The sequence below is a fragment of the Pan troglodytes genome, chromosome 14 (genome assembly GCF_028858775.2).
Source record: "Pan troglodytes isolate AG18354 chromosome 14, NHGRI_mPanTro3-v2.0_pri, whole genome shotgun sequence".
NCBI lineage: Eukaryota > Metazoa > Chordata > Mammalia > Primates > Hominidae > Pan > Pan troglodytes.
This window is the reverse complement of record NC_072412.2, coordinates 25,595,957-25,615,115: the sequence shown is the minus strand read 5'-3', so window position 1 is coordinate 25,615,115 and position 19,159 is coordinate 25,595,957. Positions and strand designations below refer to the sequence as shown.

The following is a 19,159-nucleotide window of genomic DNA, read 5'->3' as shown; positions in this document are numbered from 1 at the left end:
CCAGCAGGTTCTCTTCTGACCCAGGGTGAGTCTAGAGATGTCCTGTAGGTATGATCTAGAATAGGGGCCTCAGGACTCTGCCCAGTGCCCTATTCTACTGTGGCTACGTTGGCATCCAAGTTGCAAGACAAATCCTCCTTTACTCGCCCTTCTCCTTTCCTCAAGCAGAGGGAAAGAGTCTCTCCTGCAGCTGTGAGCTGCACTGCCTGGAACTGGGGGAGGGGTGATGTAAGCACTCTCTTGGCCAGCAGAGCTGGCGCCTCTCTAGGTCATATGCATCTCTAGTCCACTGGCTCTGAGCCCAGCACAGTACAAGGACTTGTCCAGGAGTTGCAGTCCTTGTGGCCTATTCTGCCTTTCAAGTTTATTTAGGACCCCAGAGCACTTTAGTCCATAGTGATGGGGCTTGCTGAACTCATTTTCTGACTGCTGGGATGGACAATTCCCCTCTGGCTAGGACTGGTCTAAATGCTCCCTCCATGGACATCAGCTGGGTTCTGCCCAGTGTTGCTTTGCACTGTGACTGGGCAGCACCGATTTCCAATGCAAAGCCCTGTAATCACTGTGCTCTCTGTCTCTCTCTCTCAAAAACACAAACTCTCTCTCTGCATCATCCATGGGCTGCCAGGAAACAGAAGAAGGTTGGTGTAGGCAATTCAAGATTGTCTTTCCTGACCTCTTCAGTGTTGAAACCACGTACTGTGATCACTCACCTGATTTCTGGTTCTCATGAAGGTGCTTTTTTGCATGGATGGTTGTTTAATTTGGTGTTCCTGTGCAGAGGGGATGATCACTAGGCTTCTATTCCAGCATCTTGGTCTGCCTTCATCTAGAGTCCTCTATTTTTAAGCTTTTGCAGAAGCTCCAAGTTAATTTCTATAGTGGCTGTACCAATTTACATTTCCATCAACAGTGCACCAACAGTGTACAAGGATTCCCTTTTCTCTACATCCTCGCTACCTCTTGTTGTCCTTTGTTTTTTACATCATAGCCATCCTAATGTTTGTGGGTTGTTACCTTGTTGTGGTTTTAATTTGCATTTCCCTTATGATTAGTAATATCAAGCACCTTTTCATATACATATTGGCCATTCATATGTCATCTTTGGACTTTTCTCCATTTTAAAATCAGGTTTCTTCTTGCTACTGAGTTTTAGGAGTTCCTTATATATTTGTGATATTAATTCCTTATCAGCTATATGGTCTGTGAATATTTTCTGCCATTCTCTAGGTTGCCCTCTCATCTTGTCAACTGCTTCCTTTGTTGTGGAGATGCTTTTTAGTTTTAAGCCATCCCAGTTGTCTATTTTGGCTTATGTTGCCTTTATTTTTTATATCATATCCAAGAAATCATTGTTCAGTTCAATGTCTACAAGAAGATTTTTGCCCATGTTTTCTTCTAAGAGGAGGAAAAGTGATTTTCAGTGTAGCCAGAAAACCAAACCTTCATTACAGTATGATATTTCTTTGGGTTGTCGTGCTTAATGCCTTAGAAATTTCATTACAGCCAATGTCAAGGCTTGGGGTGATGACTCACGATATTACTAAAACCACCCAGTCCATCACCCAGGAGAAAAGCTCAATCATCCAAAATGAAGACTGGACAAGAGGGCACATTAGGAATGTGAGCAAATGAGACCCCTAAATATAACACACTCTATTTCCTAATGTAGGAGAAAATGAACAGTCCGGCTAGACATACACACAAGCACCTGAATGGGAGGCTAAGATTTGAAGCTTGATTCTGGGGAGACTATAACTCTAAAACCATATTTAGAGCTTACTTTATCAAATAAGATATTTGAGATTTGCTCTTTCCTGATACTCCTATGTTAGCCTTTCAGGATTTTTATATAATTTTAAAAGGAGTTACAATAAAAGCTCATTTAATTCCAAATTAAATGCTTTATCCAAATTGTTGCTTTAATTAGAGTATCTGTGGAGGTACACACACACACAAGAAAAGAAAATACAAGGAAGAGTAGGAGAAAAAGAAAAAAGGAAAAGAGAGGAATGGACAGAGACAAGGACAGCAGAGAATATGTTTGACTAACTCTGGGGCCAGGATCCAGGTTTGATTTAGGAGCATTCTGTGATTACCCACTCAGGTCTTGCCATTGGACACAAAGGAATTTCACATCTTTTCAGGGCTGCTCTCGGAGGGAGCTCCCGCTGGTTCCTATACTTAAGACAGCAGTCCCTCAGCCTCCTTTGTAAATGTAAGAAATGTAAGACCTACTCCCAGATAAACATCTCAGGAAAGACATCTAAGGGCAGCTGAGGACACTTGCTGCCATTCCCTTTCCATCAATAGGGTCTTTGACTAACACACTTGGCCCTCTGCTGCTGAGATTTCCAGCAGGAAATTCTTTGGAACTCTATATAATACCTAATCTTCCCCCAAAATAAAAACCTGCCTTTCTTTCCTTTAAGGATAAACAGTATCATCAATGAACAGGGGGAGAGATTACAGTCCCCAAAGCAAGACAGAGCCCAGGATCTTGGACTCAAGGTCAGAAAAGGGTTATCCTTTTCTGATTGAAGGTTTCAATTAAGGAGAATTTCACTGCTATAGCTCAAAGAAAATTAACTTGGAAATGTGATATGCCATGAAAAGAAACTCAAATGACATTAGAAAGAGAGAAGTAATCATCTCATCAGAAGCTATAATAATGCAAGGTAGGTAATGAGAATTTCTCAGTGTGTCCGAGGCACTGTCCCAAGGGAAGACGTACGGAGAGTAACATAGTATCTGGTTGGCTTGGCACACTTACTGTGAACTAATAATTTGGTATTCTGGTTTATAAAGTGGTATGAATCGGATCACCAGAATTTGAACAGATTGAGATTATAAGAGAATTTCTGAACCTATTTAAAAAACAGCACAGCAATAAAAGTGATTGTTAAGCTATACTGAGACTTCACTGTGTGCTGGGCACTGTGGGAAGAGCTTTGTATACATTATCTCATTTCAACTTCAGAACAGCACTATTTACACCACCACCACCACCACCACCCCCATCTCCATTTTATAAATGAGGAACTTGAGGCTTAAAGAAGTTAAGCATCTTTAGCAATAGTAAGTGGCGGAGCAGGGATTTGAGTCGAGGGTTTATCTGGCTGCAAAACATACTCGTTTAATCACTGACTGAGACAGTGGAAGTGGCTGAGGCTTAAAAGAGCTGGATGCAGAGACATACAGTAGAAGAAAGAGACCTTCACACACCAGGGTTTGGAGCCCCCTTCAGCAAATGAGGTTCTGTGCGGCTTGGGACAAGCCCTTATTTTTTCTGAGCCTTGGTTTCCTTGTATGTAAAGTAAGCATAACTAATAGTATCTAACTCAAAGGTTATTAAGAGGATTAAGTAAAACAGCACATGTAGGGTGCCTGCTCCTATGACGCTGGGTCCTTCCAGCAGTCCCCAGAGATTTGAAGTGAGGGCACTACTGCAAATACCCGGGATCGACCTGAAGGAAGGAGGATCTCTTCCTAAGTCCTTTCAAGAGAGTCTAATTTTTTTCCACAATCTTTTACTTCTCTTTTGCAGGTAAATCATCCCATTTAAGTATTTCTCCAATGTAATCCATAAATATGAATATGATGATTATCTAAGTTTCCTGTGGCATGTATAACAAAGTACCACAAACTTGGTGACTTTAAACAACACAGATTTACTGACTGATGGTTCCGGAGGCCAGAAGTATTAACTCAGTTTCACTGGGCTGAGATCAATGTGTCAGCTGGGCCAAGCTCCCTCCAAGATTCTAGAGGAAAGTTGTGCCTTAAGTAGAAAGAGTATGCCTTGGCTTGTGGCCCCATTACTCCAACCTTGGCCTCTGTGATAACATTGTCTTCTCTTATTGCGTGTGTGTATCTAAGCTCCTTCCACCTCTCTCTTATAAGGACACTAGTAACGGCATTTAGGGACCACCCAGATAATTCAGGATAATCTCCTCATCCCAACAGCCTAAACTGTATTGCATCTGCAAAGACCTTTTTTTCCATGCAAAGTAACGTTTACAGGCTCTGGGGGTTAGGGCCTGATAGCTTTGGGGGCCATCATTCAGTCTGCTACAGGGACATTATATATGCCCTGCTGCTCCTGGGATAAGAAGGTCGAGAATCTGAAATAGGCATCCACTTAAGTACTTATACAAAGCCCAGCAGTGTGCCAGGTGTTTGGGGTTACACAACAGAAACAAGGGATACAGCCCTTGTATTTGAAAGTTTGAATATGAGATGAAGACATAAAATAGCTCCAGAAAAATTCTGTAGCAATCTACAAATAAGGTGGTAGAAATTAAGTCCAGACTTAATTCAAAAGTGTAGAAGGGAATCAGTGCAAGAAAGAAAGGCCATGATGTACAGTGGGAACAGTCAAAGAACGTTTAAAGGAGAAGACCAGTTTTTAGCTAAGCTTAGAAGGATCAGATGTCAACTGCTTAAGAAGAGTGGAAAGAATATTCTAATGAGAGAGATCAGCAATGACAGAAGTGGAGAAAGAAACAGAATAACCAGTTGTAGGACAGTGAGCAGTGAAAGGGGAAACTGACCAGCTACTGTGGAGCTCATTCATAGAAAGCCTTGACCATGAAGGTAAATAATTTAGATTTTAATCAAAAGGCAACAGGGGCAGGGCGTGGTGGCTCACGCCTGTAATCGCAGCATTTTGGGAGGCTGAGGTGGATGGATCACTTAAGGCCAGGAGTTTGAGACCAGCCTGACCAGCGGTGAAACCCCCTCTCTACTAACAATACAAAAATTAGCCAGGTGTGGTGCACACCTGTAATCCCAGCTACTCGGGAGGCTGAGGCAGGAGAATTGCCTGAACCCAGGAGGCAGAGGCTGTAGTGAGCTGAGATTGTGCCATTGCACTACAGCCTGGGTGACAGATCGAGACCATGTCTAAAAAGAAAAAAAAAAAAAAAGGCAACATGGACCCATGGCAAGTGATTGAGCAGAGGGCTGTTATATACTGCGCAGTAGAGAGATCGGAATCAAGCAAGCCATTAGGAGACTTTTTGACACAATCCAAACCCAAATAAGTGTAGTAAAGACAGAAATAATGGAAAAGGTAGAATCTGAGAGACAACTTACAGTAAGTGTCTGAATAAAAGATGAACAGAGCTGGAAGGATGATGGTGCATCCGGGGAGGAAAGGTAAGGAATGAGGTGGTTCTCTCCAGAAAGAGCTAGTATTTTCCCCCTCCAGACACTCCTTTCACATTATCAGACTCTGGGAACTTTGGAATTAACACAATGGCTACAATGTGTCCTGTGCCATCTCTGGGGCAGGCAGTTTATAGATTTTTTTTTCCAATTAAGGAATGTATTATTATGACCTTTGTGTAGATAACAAATTGCATAATTTGCTCTAAGTCATAAAACAATGAATTACAGAATAAAGATAGGAGTCCCAGGCTCTGTTTGACCCCAAAGTCTCTCCACTACTCATTCCCTTGTTTGTTCATTTGCTTGTTCCTTTTTATTTATTTATATATTCATTCATTCATTCATTCATTCATGGTTCAACTAGTAATTGAGACCCTATAACGTTCTTGTCACTGTTCTAGGAGCTAGGCTATAATGCGAACAGGCTCAGTTCTTAACTTCAAGAGTTTACAGTCTAGTGAAGAGACAGGAAAGGAATTCTACTGGGATAAGATCATTGCTTTAAAGAAAGTATGAGACAGCATAGTAGGAATGTAGCAGAAGGAGTCCCTAAGTAGGCCTGGGAGAGCCAAAAAGAGCTTAAGGAGGAAGAAACATTTGGCTTTGCCTGACACTTGAAAAATGAGTAGGAGTTAGCCAGACAGAAGTGGGGAAGATTCCTTCCAAAAAAAGAGATAGCATGTGCAGAAAGGTACAAAAGAGCCAGACATCTCTAGGGAAGTATGTTCACAGGAGATTGCTGAAGGGCAACCCTTGCGACAGTGGCAGGAGGGAGCCAGGATGAGCTGGGACAAGAGACAAGGGCCTGAGCATGGAGATCACTAAATGCGTATGAGGAGCGGACTCCTTCCCATAGGTCCTTTTGCTCTGAAGTTCTATTATTCCACAAGTAACTGATGTGCTCAACTCTTTATCTCAATTCAGTTGAATAAATATCTATTCGGAGACCTATTGGAATAATGTTTGCCCTTTAAAGAAAATCCGCAGGCAAAATCTTTGTCCTCCAACTAATCATAAGCAACTGCTAATTCCACCAAGTGGCAAATGTCCTAAGACATTGCTCTTCAGCCTCCCAGGCAGGAGTCTTTTCCAGGCATGATCTGTGTATAGAGTCTCTGGTTCTTCCTCCTCCAAGGCATCAGCAAAACTCATCACACTCTATTTGCATCTAAGACTCCTAGGCCTCCACATTTAGTTGCCTGACGCCAACAAACTCCACCTGTACCTCAGCCCTGCCATCTTAAGTTGCCAGCCAAGATGTGGGCCTCACAGTATCCTCATGTCCCCAGATCATGCCATGCTTCCTTCTCCCCAGTTTCCCAGAAGCAGCACCCTCCCTCCCTCCCAATCTGTACCTTGTTATAATCCAGATCAATTGTGCCATCATCTTTAAACTCTTTCACCTCCTACTCCTGCTGGAAACCTGGCCAAGCCCCAAGAACATCTCCCACCCTGTTTTACAAGTGAGCACCTCATTTTCCTTTATGCCTCAAACATCTTTGAACCCTCGGTTGCTGGCAGCTTACTTGCTCCCTGTTGCTTTTTTCAGACCATTACTCTGCTACTCTTTTGCACAAGCCTTTCCTTTGAAGTCCAGGCCACACTCGTCATACATATGGCTGATGTCTTGTGACCTTCCTGTCTTCCCTTCCCCATTTATTGAGGACTTTGATACCTTGCTCACAATACTCTTTTTTTTTTTTTTTTTTTTTTTGACGGAGTCTCACTCTGTCACCAGGCAGGAGTCCAGTGGTGCAATCTCGGCTCACTGCAACCTCCGCCTCCCGAGTTCAAGCGATTTTCCTGCCTCAGCCTCCCGAGTAGCTGGAACTACAGGTACGTGCCACCATGCCCAGCTAATTTTTGTATTTTTAGTAGAGATGGGGTTTCATCATGTTGGCCAGGACGATCTCGATCTCTTGACCTCGTGATCCGCCCACCTTGGCCTCCCAAAGTGCTGGGATTACAGGGATGAGCCACTACACCCGGCCAATACTCCTCTTTACCCACATCATCTTGGGGACTTTAACATTTATGGGAAGACTCATGCACTATCCTGTCCTAGATACCATGACTTTCACTCTCCTTCACCTCACTCTCCCAGTCCCATGGCCATAGTTTAGATCTTGGCATTGCCTAGAACCTCTTCCCTTTTAAATCTTATACTTGAGCATCCTACTCTTGATCATAACCTTATATCAGCCTGCTCTGTCAATACATCAGCTTATCATGCTCTCAGAGACCCCTCTGCCTCTGATCTCTGTCTCTCTCCCATCAGTTCTATCACCATGGTTGTACCTTCTCTTCATCCAGCCCAGTTCCTCCTGGAGTTCCTCATTTTTCTTCACTGTGTTAATAAATCTGCAAGTGTCCTCATCACCTTGCTGTTGTACCACATCCTCCTATTTCATCCAAACATCGGATCAATCCAGTGATCTATTTTCCTGGATGCCACACATAGGCAGCTCAATCCTGATCCAGAAAAGTCACAAAACTCTTCTAAACAGAGGACAGATATATGGAGTCCAACCTTCAGTGCCCTTGTCAATTCACAAATTAGCTTCCTTTCCAATACCTTGCAACAGTCATGCCAACTTTCACTTATTTCCTCATTGAGAAATTAGTCTTCAGCTGTGAACTCCCTCAGCTTCTACCTCCAAACCTTCAAAATTACCCATATCTGTACCTGCCCTCTGCTTCCTTCTGCCTTCCCAGAGGAAAAGGAGTCCTCTTCCTATTTCTACCCTTCCTGTCTCCTTCATGACTAAGACTTATTCCCTAGGCTACTCTCGTATAGTTTCAACTTATTCCACTCCACTGGCTTTTCCTCAACAACGTATAAAATTTAAGTCTCTTCAATGTTTTAAAAACAAATACTTTGATCCTACATCTCTCCCTACCCACTCACTCCCTTTCTCTCTTTTTCACTTCACAGCCAAACTGCCTGCCCACTATCTCCACTCCCCGCCAGCTCACTCATTCCTTGGCCTTCTGTCATCAGACTGCTGCTGCAACCTCATAGCAACCACTCTGGGACATAACACCAATGATCTTCCACTGGGCAATTCCAATGGACTCTTTCTTGTCATGTTTGACCTTCAGGTGGCATTTGATGGTGGTGACCATTCCTTTCCTAAAAGCTCCCTTTTTCTTTGGCTTCTCTGATAACACTGCACTCCCTGGTTCATCTCTGCCTCTTTGACCAGTACTCTCACCTCAAAATTTTTTAAACTGATTTTTAATAGACACATAATAATTGTACATATTTATGGAGTACATAGTGATGTTTCAATACATACAATGTGTAGTGATCAATCAGGGTAATTAGGATATTCATCATCTCAAATATTTATCATGTATTTGTGTTGGGAACATTCAACATCCTCTCTTCTAGGTATTTGAAAATATATACTATATTATTGTGAACTATAGTCACCCTACAGTGCTATAAGACACTAGAACTTATTCTTCCTATCTAGCTATAATTTTGTATCCTCTAACAAATCTTTCCCATCCTTTCTTCCCTCAACCCATCCCAGACTCTAGATACTTTGCCTTACTCTACTTCCATGAGATCAACTTTTTTAGCTTCTACATATGAATAAGAACATGCAGTGTTTAACTTTCTGTTCCTGACCTTTCACTTAACATAATGTCCTTCAGGCTCATCCATGTTACTGCAAATGACAAGATTTCAGTCTTTTTTATGGTTGAATAGTATTCCATTGTGTATACATGCCGCATTTTCTTTATCTGTTCATCAGTTGTTGAACACTTGGGTTGATTCTGTAACATGGCTAATGCGAATAGTGCTGTAATAAACATGGAGTGAAGATATCTCTTTGACATATTGACTTCCTTTTTTTGGATAAATGCCAAGTAGTAGGATTGCTGGATCATATGGTAGTTCTATTTGTAGTTTTTGGAGGAGCCTCCATTCTGTTCTACATAATGACTGTACTAGTTTACATTCTCACCAACAGTTCCTCAGAATTCCCTTTTCTATGCATCCTTACCAACATTTGTTCTGTTACAGAGTCTTGCTCTGTCACCCAGGCTGGAGTGCAGTGGCAGGATCTTGTTCACTGCAACCTCTGCCTCCCAGGTTCAAGTGATTCTAGTGCCTCAGCCTCCTGAGTAGCTGGGATTACAGGCGTGTGCCACCACATCAGGCTAATTTTTGCATCTTTAGTAGAGACAGGGTTTCACAGTGTTGGCCACTCAAACTCCTGGCCTCATGTGATCCATCCACCTCAGCCTCCCAAAGTGTTGGGATTATAGGCATGAGCCACCGCACCTGACCTGGCCAATGATAGCCATTCTAACTGGGGTGAGATGATATCCCCTTGTGGTTTAGATTTGCATTTCCCTCATGATTAGTGATGTTGAGCATTTTTTCCATATATTTATTGGACATTTGTATGTCTTCTGGGAAACGTCTGTTCATGTCATTTGCCCATTTTTAAATTGAATTTTTTTTTTTTTTTTTTTTTTTTTTTTTTTGCTGTTGAGATGTTTGAATTCTTTGTGTATTCTGGATGTTAATTCCCTGTTAATTGAATAGTTTCCAAATATTCTCTCCTATTATATAGGTTGTCTTTTTACTCTATTGTTCCCTTTGCTCCATAGAAGCTTTTTAGTTTGATACAATCCCATTTATTTATTTTTGCTTTTGTTGCCTGTGCTTTTGAGGTTTTGTTCATAAAATCTTTTCCCAGACCAATGTCCTGAAGCATTTTCTCTATGTTTTCTTCTAGTAGTTTTATAGTTTTGGGTCTTAAATTTATGTCTTTAATCCATTTTGAGTTAATTTTTTTATAGGATGAGAGATGGGGATCTAGTTTTATTCTTTTACATATGGATATCCAGTTTTTCCAGCATCACTTATTGAAGAAACCCTTTCCCTAGTGTGTGTTCTTGGCACCTTTGTCAAAAATCAATTGGCTGTAAAAGTGTGGATTTGTTTCTGAGGTCTCTATTTGGTTCCATTGGTCTATGTGTCTGTTTTTATGCTAGTACCATGCTGTTTTGGTTACTATAGCTTTGTAGTATATTTTGAAATTGGGTAGTGTGATGCCTCCAGCTTTGTTCTTTTTGCTCAGGATTGCTTTTGCTATTTGGGGTCTTTTGCGTTTCCATACAAATTTTAGGATATTTTTTTCTTTTTCTGTGAAGAATGTCATTGGTATTTTGGTCAGGATTGCATTGTATCTGTAGATTACTTTGAGGAGTATGGTCATTTAAAAAATACTAATTTTTCTAGTCCATTAACATGGGATGTCTTTCCATTTTTTGTGTGTGACTTCTTTAATTTCTTTCATCAGTATTTTATAGTTTTCCTTGTAGAGATCTTTCACCTCCTTGGTTAAATTTATTCCTAAGTATTTGATTTTTTTGGTGACTATTGTAAATGAAAATGCTTTCTTGATTTCCTTTTCAGATTGATTGCTGTTGCATATAGAAATGCTACTTGCTGTGTCTTGATTTTGTATCCTGCAACTTTATCAGTTCTAAGAGGTTTTTTTTTGTGCAGACTTTAGGTTTTTCTATGTATAATATCATATCCTCTGCACACAGAGACAATTTGATTTCCTCCTTTCCAATTTGAATGTCCTTTATTGCTATTATTATTTTTTGCTTGCGTAATTGCTCTGGCTAGGACTTTCAGTGCTATGCTGAATAAGAGTGGTGAGAATGAGCATCTTTGTCTTCTTCCAGTTTTTAGAGGAAAAGCCGTCAGCTTTTCCCCATTCAGTGTGATGTTAGCTGTGGGTTTGGCGTACATGGCCTTTATTGTGTTGAGGTACTTTTCTTCTATAGTTAATTTATTGAGAATTTTTGTCATGAATAGATGTTGACAGAGATGTCAGGACAGATTTTGAATTTTATCAAATGCTTTCTCTGCATATTTTGAAATGGTCATATGGTTTTTGTCCTTCATTCTGTTGTGTACCAATGAGTTTTATAATTTCACCTGTTTTCATTATGATAGTTATTATCTTTTTTGCTTCCAGATGTAGGTCTCCCTTAAGAATTTCTTGTAAGGCTGAACTCATGGTCATAAATTCCTTCAGTTTTTGCTTGTCTGATAGAGCTTATTTCTTCTTCATTTAAGAAATAGCTTTGCCGAGTATAGTATTCTTGGTTGGCAGGTTTTTTGTTCAGTAGTTTGAATGTATCATTCCACTCTCTCCTGGCCTGGAAGGTTTCTGTTAAGAAATCTGCTGTTAGTCTAATGCAGATTCTCTTGTATGTGACTTGATGTTTTTCTTTTGCTGCTTTTAGAATTCTTTCTTTGTCTTCAGCTTTTGACAATTTGGTTATAATGTGCCTTGGAGAGGACCTGTTTGGGGTGAATATATTTGGGAGATCTTTGAGCTTCCTGAATCAGGATATTCCATCTCTCTTCAAAGATTTTAGAAGTGTTCAGCTATTATGGTATTACATTGATTTTTCTACACTGTTTCCCTACTCTCCTCCTTCTGGAACTCCCACAATGCAAATATTTATTCATTTAATGGTGTCCCATGAATCCCATGGGCTTTATTCTTTTTTCCTTTCTTTCTCTGTCCCTTTTTTCTCTCCCTGAGTTATTTCACAAGACTTCTCTTCAAGTTTAGAAATGCTTTTTTTCTGTTTGGTCTACTCTTGTTGAAGCTCTCAATTGTATTTTTATTTTAGTCATTAAAGTATTTAGCTCTAAGGGTTCCATTTTATTTTGTTTTTAATATCTACCTCTTCATTAAATTTCTCATTTAAATTATAAATTGTTTCTCTGATTCATTGAATTGCCTATCGGTACTTCCTTGTATCTCACTGACTTTCCTTAAGATTATTATTTTGAAATGTTTTATGACATTTTGCCTATTTCCTTATGATTGTTGTCAATTATTGGAGAATCACTGTGTTCTTTTGGAAGTGTCATGTTGCCTTTATTTTCCATGTTTGATGTGTTCTTCTGCTGATTTCTATGCACTTGATGGAACAGTTGACTCTTCAAATTTTATGGAGTAGGTTTCATAGGGAAAGACTTATTCCTATATATGGATCTTAGGGTGTTGGTTGGGTAGAGTGCATTGACTTTGGTTCTAGGTGGATGCAATAGTGTAATTTCCATGTAGTTTCTTCAGCTGTAATCCATGCTAGTGATGTTTGTGAGTATCTCAGTGGTCTAGACTACAAGAGTTTGGGGGCAGTGGTGGCAAAGCTTTACCAGGAGTGGGGTGGGCTCACTGGTCTGTTTCTTAGGCTGTGGTTATGTGCATGCACATTGTAGGTTAACAACTTGGGGTTTGGCTTGCTGGTTTGGGGGCTATGGTGAGGTTACTCTGGCTAGGTGCACAAGTGTGCAGATGCTTAGCAGGCTCAGGGACACGTCTGCCAGGGTGCTATCACTGGGCTGTTTCTCTGACCAGGGGCAGGGCACAAGGCTGCTCAGTTGGCCTGGAGCCTATCTGCCAGGGACATGTTCACCAGGTGGTTTCTCAGGCCCCAGGCATGGGAACAGAGATGCTAGGGGCACATCCACCATGGGTGGGCCCACTAGGCTGTTCCTCAGGCTCTGGACACAGACATGCAACCACTTAGCCAACGTGTGAGCATATCAGCTCCTCAGTGGCATGAAGGCCTCTCCTACTTGGCCGAGGGCATGTGGCAGTTTGGCTGGCTAAAGGGTGGAACTGTCCTGGATAGGTCCACTAGACTGTTCCTCTGATTAGTAGTGCCAGTGATGGGAGTTGGTTTTCCTGCTGTACAGGACTAGAGTCACAGATAATCCTTTGCCTATGTTTCATGCAGCTTGGGTAGAAGCATTGCAGTCAGCCATGTGGTGGGCTTGGTGGAATGAAAAAGGAGCTCTAGGGCTCAGGAGGTACAGCAGCTCCTGGCCTTAGAGTAGGCACACTCCAGAAGTAGCTCTGGTATCAAGATAGTGCTGTGCTGTAGCAGCTTGGCTCACAGTGGGTGGGTGAGAGTTGGGAGTACACACCCTGTGCTCCTAATCTAGAGAAGTGCAGCTGCGTGAATTCCTAGCAATTCCCCAAGCTGGGCTTAGGGCTTACAAGGGCTATAGGATTCTTCTGTAGTGAGGACTTTAGGTGTTTGTGGTGACAGTGGAGGCTGGAGGGGTTCTTCTGCTTACCTTTTCCCTGCAAGGGGAAGTGCCTCCTTACTTTGGGCCAATCCAGGCAAAGGAGATGAAGCAGTAGAGTCAGGGTGCCTCACTCCCTTTTCTACACTGCCCTTCGGGGCTTCCAAATGCCCATAGGCACCTCTCCACTCCCCTGCAGCACTCCACCACTCTCCCTTTGACACTCCAGTTGAATCTTAATTGTTATTACCTTTGTCCTTTCTTGTTAGGGGTGAGCCCAAGGAACCTCTAGCTAGTCCTCTTGCTGACATCACTCCTCTTATTTCTCAGCTTCTTTTAAGGTTTCCCATTCTCTGCTTATCCCTTTCATAATACATGCCCTCCTTGCTACTCTGTGTGATTGCCTTGGGAAATCTCATGCATTCCTTGGCTTTGATGCTATCTATGCATGGATCACTTTGAACTACACATATAGTCTAGATCTCTCTTCTGAATTTTATTATTGGGTATTTTATCTCCCTTTAAATATTCCACTAGAACGGACCATAGAAAACTCAACATGCCTCCAACTGAACTCATGTTTCCCTCCCAAATATGCTCTTCCTTTGCATTCTCGATCTTGACAAATGTCACCTCCAGCCACCCAGTCACCCATGCCAGAATCCAAGGATTCATCTTAGACTCTTCATCATTCTCATGCAGCACCCTCAAGCCCTTCTGTCCAGATCTATTGTTTTAACAGCTCTCAAAAATCTCTCCTCTATATCATTCTACTCCAAATAACAAAATCATGGTTTATCTTATCTGAATGACTGCAATAGTCTTCTAACTCGTCTCTCAGCTTTCAATCTAGCTAGCACCACTCTTTAATCTGCCTTCCTTTTTGCTTCCAGAGTAATATTCATAAGACCCCCAATTGAATATATATAACCACTTAATTTTTTAGTTTATCTATAGGATAACACCTTAACATCTTAGTACATGGTATGCAATCCTTCAAACTCTGCCACCATCCACATGTTCATCTCTGGACACACTCTTCCTGGAACCTTATGCTTCAACCAACTATTTGCATTTCCTGGAATATATTAAGCTATTTCGAGCTTGCAAGGCTTTGTTCTGCTCTTGCTGCCTAGAATCGTTTTTCTCTCCTTTGTTGATTGGCAAATAGCTACCTATCTTTTAAGACTTAGCACAAATACCACCTAGCCTGCTGTGCTGCCCCTGGTTAGAATCAACTTCTCTATCCTGTATACAGATCTCTGTCACAACACTTGCAATGCTTTATTGCACTTTTTTGTTTTTGCAAGCACTTATGGGAAGGAGCCATGTCCGATTTCTCTTGATATTCCCAGCCCAGTGCCTGGCACAAAAAAACCTTCAATAACTTTTGTCATTTTTCTTGAATTTTAATAATTTATATACATAATTCACCAATCTTGATTAAACAATTCAGTGGGTTTTGACAAATGCATATAGTTCTGTGCTATCACTACAGTCATGACAGAATATATTCATCACTCCAAAGATTTCCCCCAGTTCCCTCTGCATTCAGTCCCCTCCTCCCACCCCCTGGCCCTTGACAACTTCTGATCTGCTTTCTGTTAGTGTAGTTTTGCCTTTTGCAGAATTTCATATAAATGAAATCAAATAGTATGCAGTCTTTGTGTCTGACTTCTTTCCTTTAGTATATTGTTTTGGCAGTACATTCACGCTGATGCACATATTGCTAGCCCATTACTTTTTCTTTGAGTTTTCTTTGAATATTCCATTGTATGGATATACCATACTATGTTTATAGGTTCACCAGTTGATTAACATTTAAGTTATTTCTACTTTTTGGCTGTTATGGAGAGAGCTAATAAGGAAGTTTTCAAGTGAGTCATAGTGGACATACGGTAAGAGTGGAATTTCTGGATCATATGGTACGTGTATGCTGAACTTTAGGAAAGTGGCCAAACTGCCCTACCAAGTTATCATAACACTTTTCATTCTGATCATCAATGCATGGGAGTTCCAGTCATTTCATATCCTTGCTACAGTATCTTTAATCTTAGCTATTCTAGTAGGTGTGCAGCAGTATCTAACATTAATGATGGCGAGCATCTTTTCATGTATTCATTTGCTATACATATATCTTTGTTAGTAAAGTATATGTTTAAATATTTTGCCCATTTTTTTAAGTTGGAGCTTTTGTCTTCTTTTTATTTAGTTGTGTGTATTCTTCATATATTGTGGATACAAGTCCTTTGTCAGATACATGTTTTGGAAATAATTTCTCCCAGCCTATGTCTTGCTTTTTAATTTTTTTAGCACTGTTTTTGGAAGAACAGAAGTTTTAAATTTTGTTGAACTCTAATTTATCAATTCTTGCTTTTTGTGTCTTATTTAATAAATAATTGCTTAGGCCAAGGTCACTAGGATTTTTCTCCTATGTTTTCTTCTAGTAGTTTATGTATAAAACTACTGGAGTTCTTTCATTTATGTTTATGTTCCATTTCTGAAAAGACTGTCCTTTCTGGATTAAATTGCCTTGACAACCTTGTCAAAGATCAAATGGTCATATATACGTGAGTCTATTTTGGGATTCACTATTCTATTTCATTGAACTATATACCTATATTTACACTGATACTACACTATCTTGAGCACTGTTGCTTCATAATCAGGTAATGTGAGTTTTTCAAGTTTGCGCAGCTTTTTCAGAACTGTTTTTACTATTTAAGGGTCTTCACATTTTCATGCAAATTTTAGAATCAACTTGTCACTTTCTATAAAAAAAAAAGCTTGCTGGGATTTTGATTGGTATTAGTTTTGCTTGAACCTATACATTAGTTTGGGTATGATAGACATCATATTTGTTGAATTTGTGAACGTCTACATACAAGGTGTTTAAGCTCATTGTATTTAAAGTTTATAGAGCAAATTCACAAACATTATCCTATTTGATCCACCTAACAACCCTGTAAGGTCAAAGGGAAATGCCAGCTTCATGTTGCAAATGAGAAAATGGAATCTTAAGAGACTTGACCTAGGTCAACAAAGCGTATGTGGTGGTGCCACTTGTCCTGGCTTTTTCATTTTACTTCTACATATATGTGATGCTTGCTCCTGAAAGTATTGATCTGGTGTATCTAAAATGCTGGCATGTAGGACTAAGCAGAGAAGACCTGGTGATGCAGCAAATCTAACCCTACACTCTCACTGCCTTTACTTGGGGAAAGGCATCTAGAGACTCAGTCACTCCTGCTGAATTCAGACCAGCTCTGGGATATCCTAGCTCAGTGGCTTGAACCTTCTTGGGCATCACCAGCAAGCAGCAAGCTTTAAAAATGCAGATGCTGAAGGCTTGCCCCCAAGATTTTGATTCAATTGTCTGGGGTATTAGTATGTATAAAAGCTCCCTGGAGACTGTATTATACAGCCAGATTTGAAAACTGTGATTCTGAGGCTTCCAGTGGCAGGAAGAGCAGAGAGTAAGAAGAGAGATTTCTTAGAATTGGGGAAGGAGAGATCAGCCCCTGGGTCACAGATCACTGACCTAACGGAGGGAAGGAAGATGAGAGAGCTGGATGCCAATTCCTTAACAGAATCAGGAGGCGATGCTAAAAATATCACAACTCCTCTCTGGGGACTGATCCCAATTCCTTTATAAATATGCTTACCCTGTAATAAGAAATTCAACTCTCAAAAGTCAGAGAAATTCATAACGGAAAGGATTAGAGATTATTTTGCCCAGTTCTCTTACTTCAAAGGTAAGAAAACTGAGGTCACAGGAGTTAACAACTGGGTCAGTATTATCAGTATGGGCAGAGCCAGGAGTGGAACATAGTGATCTTGGGTTCCCACAGGGGTTCTTTCCACCTTTCTGTCCCAGAGGCCATCCACAGACTTTCTTACTTTATGTAAACCCAACTGGGATGCAGGCTTGTGGGCCATTCAGGCCACAGGCTCCCAAGCCTTGCTGCATCAGAACCACCCGGGAGTTAAAAATATAGACTTCTGGGCCCACCAGAGACTCTAGATCTTTGAGGGGGAGACTAGGAATGATTCCAACCAATCATGTATCTTTTCTCATTCCTTCTGCTACCTGATCTCTGGTCTGTTTTGTTTAGTGTTTGCGAGCTGCAGCTCCAGAGAGGCCTGGCACCCGGGGCCTTGTCAACTCCTAAGTTGGTGATTATCTACAAATTTTTGCTTATGAATATATCCAGGCCCCCACACAGAATTAGAAGTAAACAATACTAGATTTATGCAAGCTAGATTTTTTTCTTATTTCCACCAGATAAGATACAAACTTAAAAGAACAATCATTTTAAGGCCACAGAAAAGCAGATACCACCACAGAAAGAGCAGAATTGGCCACAGCTCCAGGGTATCTGCCCCAGTACTATGGTGAACAGGAGTGTCTTGTTCCAGTTCTCAAGATGAATGCTTCCAGCTTTTGCCCATTCAGTATGATGTTGGCTGTGGGTTTGTCACAGCAAGCAACTTATTATTTTGAGGCTGTTATTATTTTGAGGTATGTTCCTTTCATGCCTACTTTGTTGAGGGCTTCTAACATAAAGGGATGTTGAATTTTATCAAAAGCCTTTTCTGCAACTATTGAGATAATAATTTGGGTTTTATGGTTAATTTTGTGTATGTGGTGAATCACATTTATTGATTTGCATATGTTAAACCAAAGTGGCATCCCAGGAATAAAGCTTACTTTATCATAGTGAATTAACTTTTTGATTCACTGCTGGATTCAGTTTGCTAGTATTTTGTTGAGAATTTCTGCATCTATATTCATCAGAGATATTGGTCTGAAGTTTTCTTTCTCTGTTGTGTCCCTACCAGGCTTTGGTATCAGAATGATGTTGGCTTCACAGAATGAGTTGAGGAGGACTCCCTCCTCCTTGATTTTTTGGAATCATTTCAGTAGGATTGGTACTAGCTTTTCTTTGTGCATCTGGTAGAATTCAGCTGTGAATCCATCTGGTCCGGTGCTTTTTTTGGTTGGTATGCTTTTTATTGCTGAATTCCATTTCAGAACTCATTATTGGTCTCTTTAGAATTTTAATTTCTTCCTGGTTCAATCTTGGGAGACTGCTTGTTTCCAGGAATGTATCCATTTCTTCTAGGTTTTCTAGTTTGTGTGCATAGAGGTATTCATAATAATCCCTGAGGATTTTTTTGTATTTCTGTGGGGTCTGTTTATTACTTTGAACCGTTTTTTGATAGAGTATTTAGGGCTTTCTAAATATAAAACAATGTTGCCTACAAACAGAGACTATTTAATATCTTAATTTCTGATTTGGGTACCTTTTGTTTCTTTCTCTTGCCTAATTGCTCTGGCTAGGACTTCCAGTACTATGTTACTAATGGTGAACAATTCTTTTAATGTGCTATTGAATTCAGTTTACCAGTATTTTGTTGAGGATTTTTGCATCTATATTCATCAGGCATACTGGCCTGTAATTTTCTTTTCTTGTCGTGTCCTTGTCTGGCTTTGGTATCAGGGTAATGCTGGCCTTGTAAAATAAGTTTGTCAGTTTTCTCTCCTCTTCAATTTCTTTGGAAGAGTTTGAAACAGATTGGTATTAGTTCCTCTTTAAATGTTTGGTAGAATTCAGCAGTGAAGCCATCAGGTTCTGGGCTTTTATTTTTGGGAGACTGCTTATATTTGATTCAATCTTCTTGTTCATTATTGGTCTGTTCATATTTTCTATTTCTTCATGGTTTAGTCTTGGTAGATTGGATGTGTCTAGGAATTTATTCATTTCTTCCAGGTTATGCAATGTGTTGGCATGTAATTGTTCATAATAGTCTCTTATGGTCCTTTGTATTTCTGTGGTATCACATAAAATGTCTCCTCTTTTATTTTTATTTTGAGACTACTCTCTTTCTTTTTTA

The 19,159-nt window shown here is 40.5% G+C and overlaps 1 long non-coding RNA gene across 1 annotated transcript in view; it reads left to right on the top strand.

Annotated features, from left to right (window-relative positions):
• Positions 1-19,159, top strand: part of LOC107967860 (uncharacterized) — an 80,175-nt gene that overhangs the window by 9,545 nt on the left and 51,471 nt on the right. Inside the window, exon 2 of the long non-coding RNA XR_001708608.3 lies at positions 2,433-2,678. This is a non-coding gene — a long non-coding RNA (uncharacterized LOC107967860). The remainder of the gene's footprint in view (positions 1-2,432; positions 2,679-19,159) is intronic.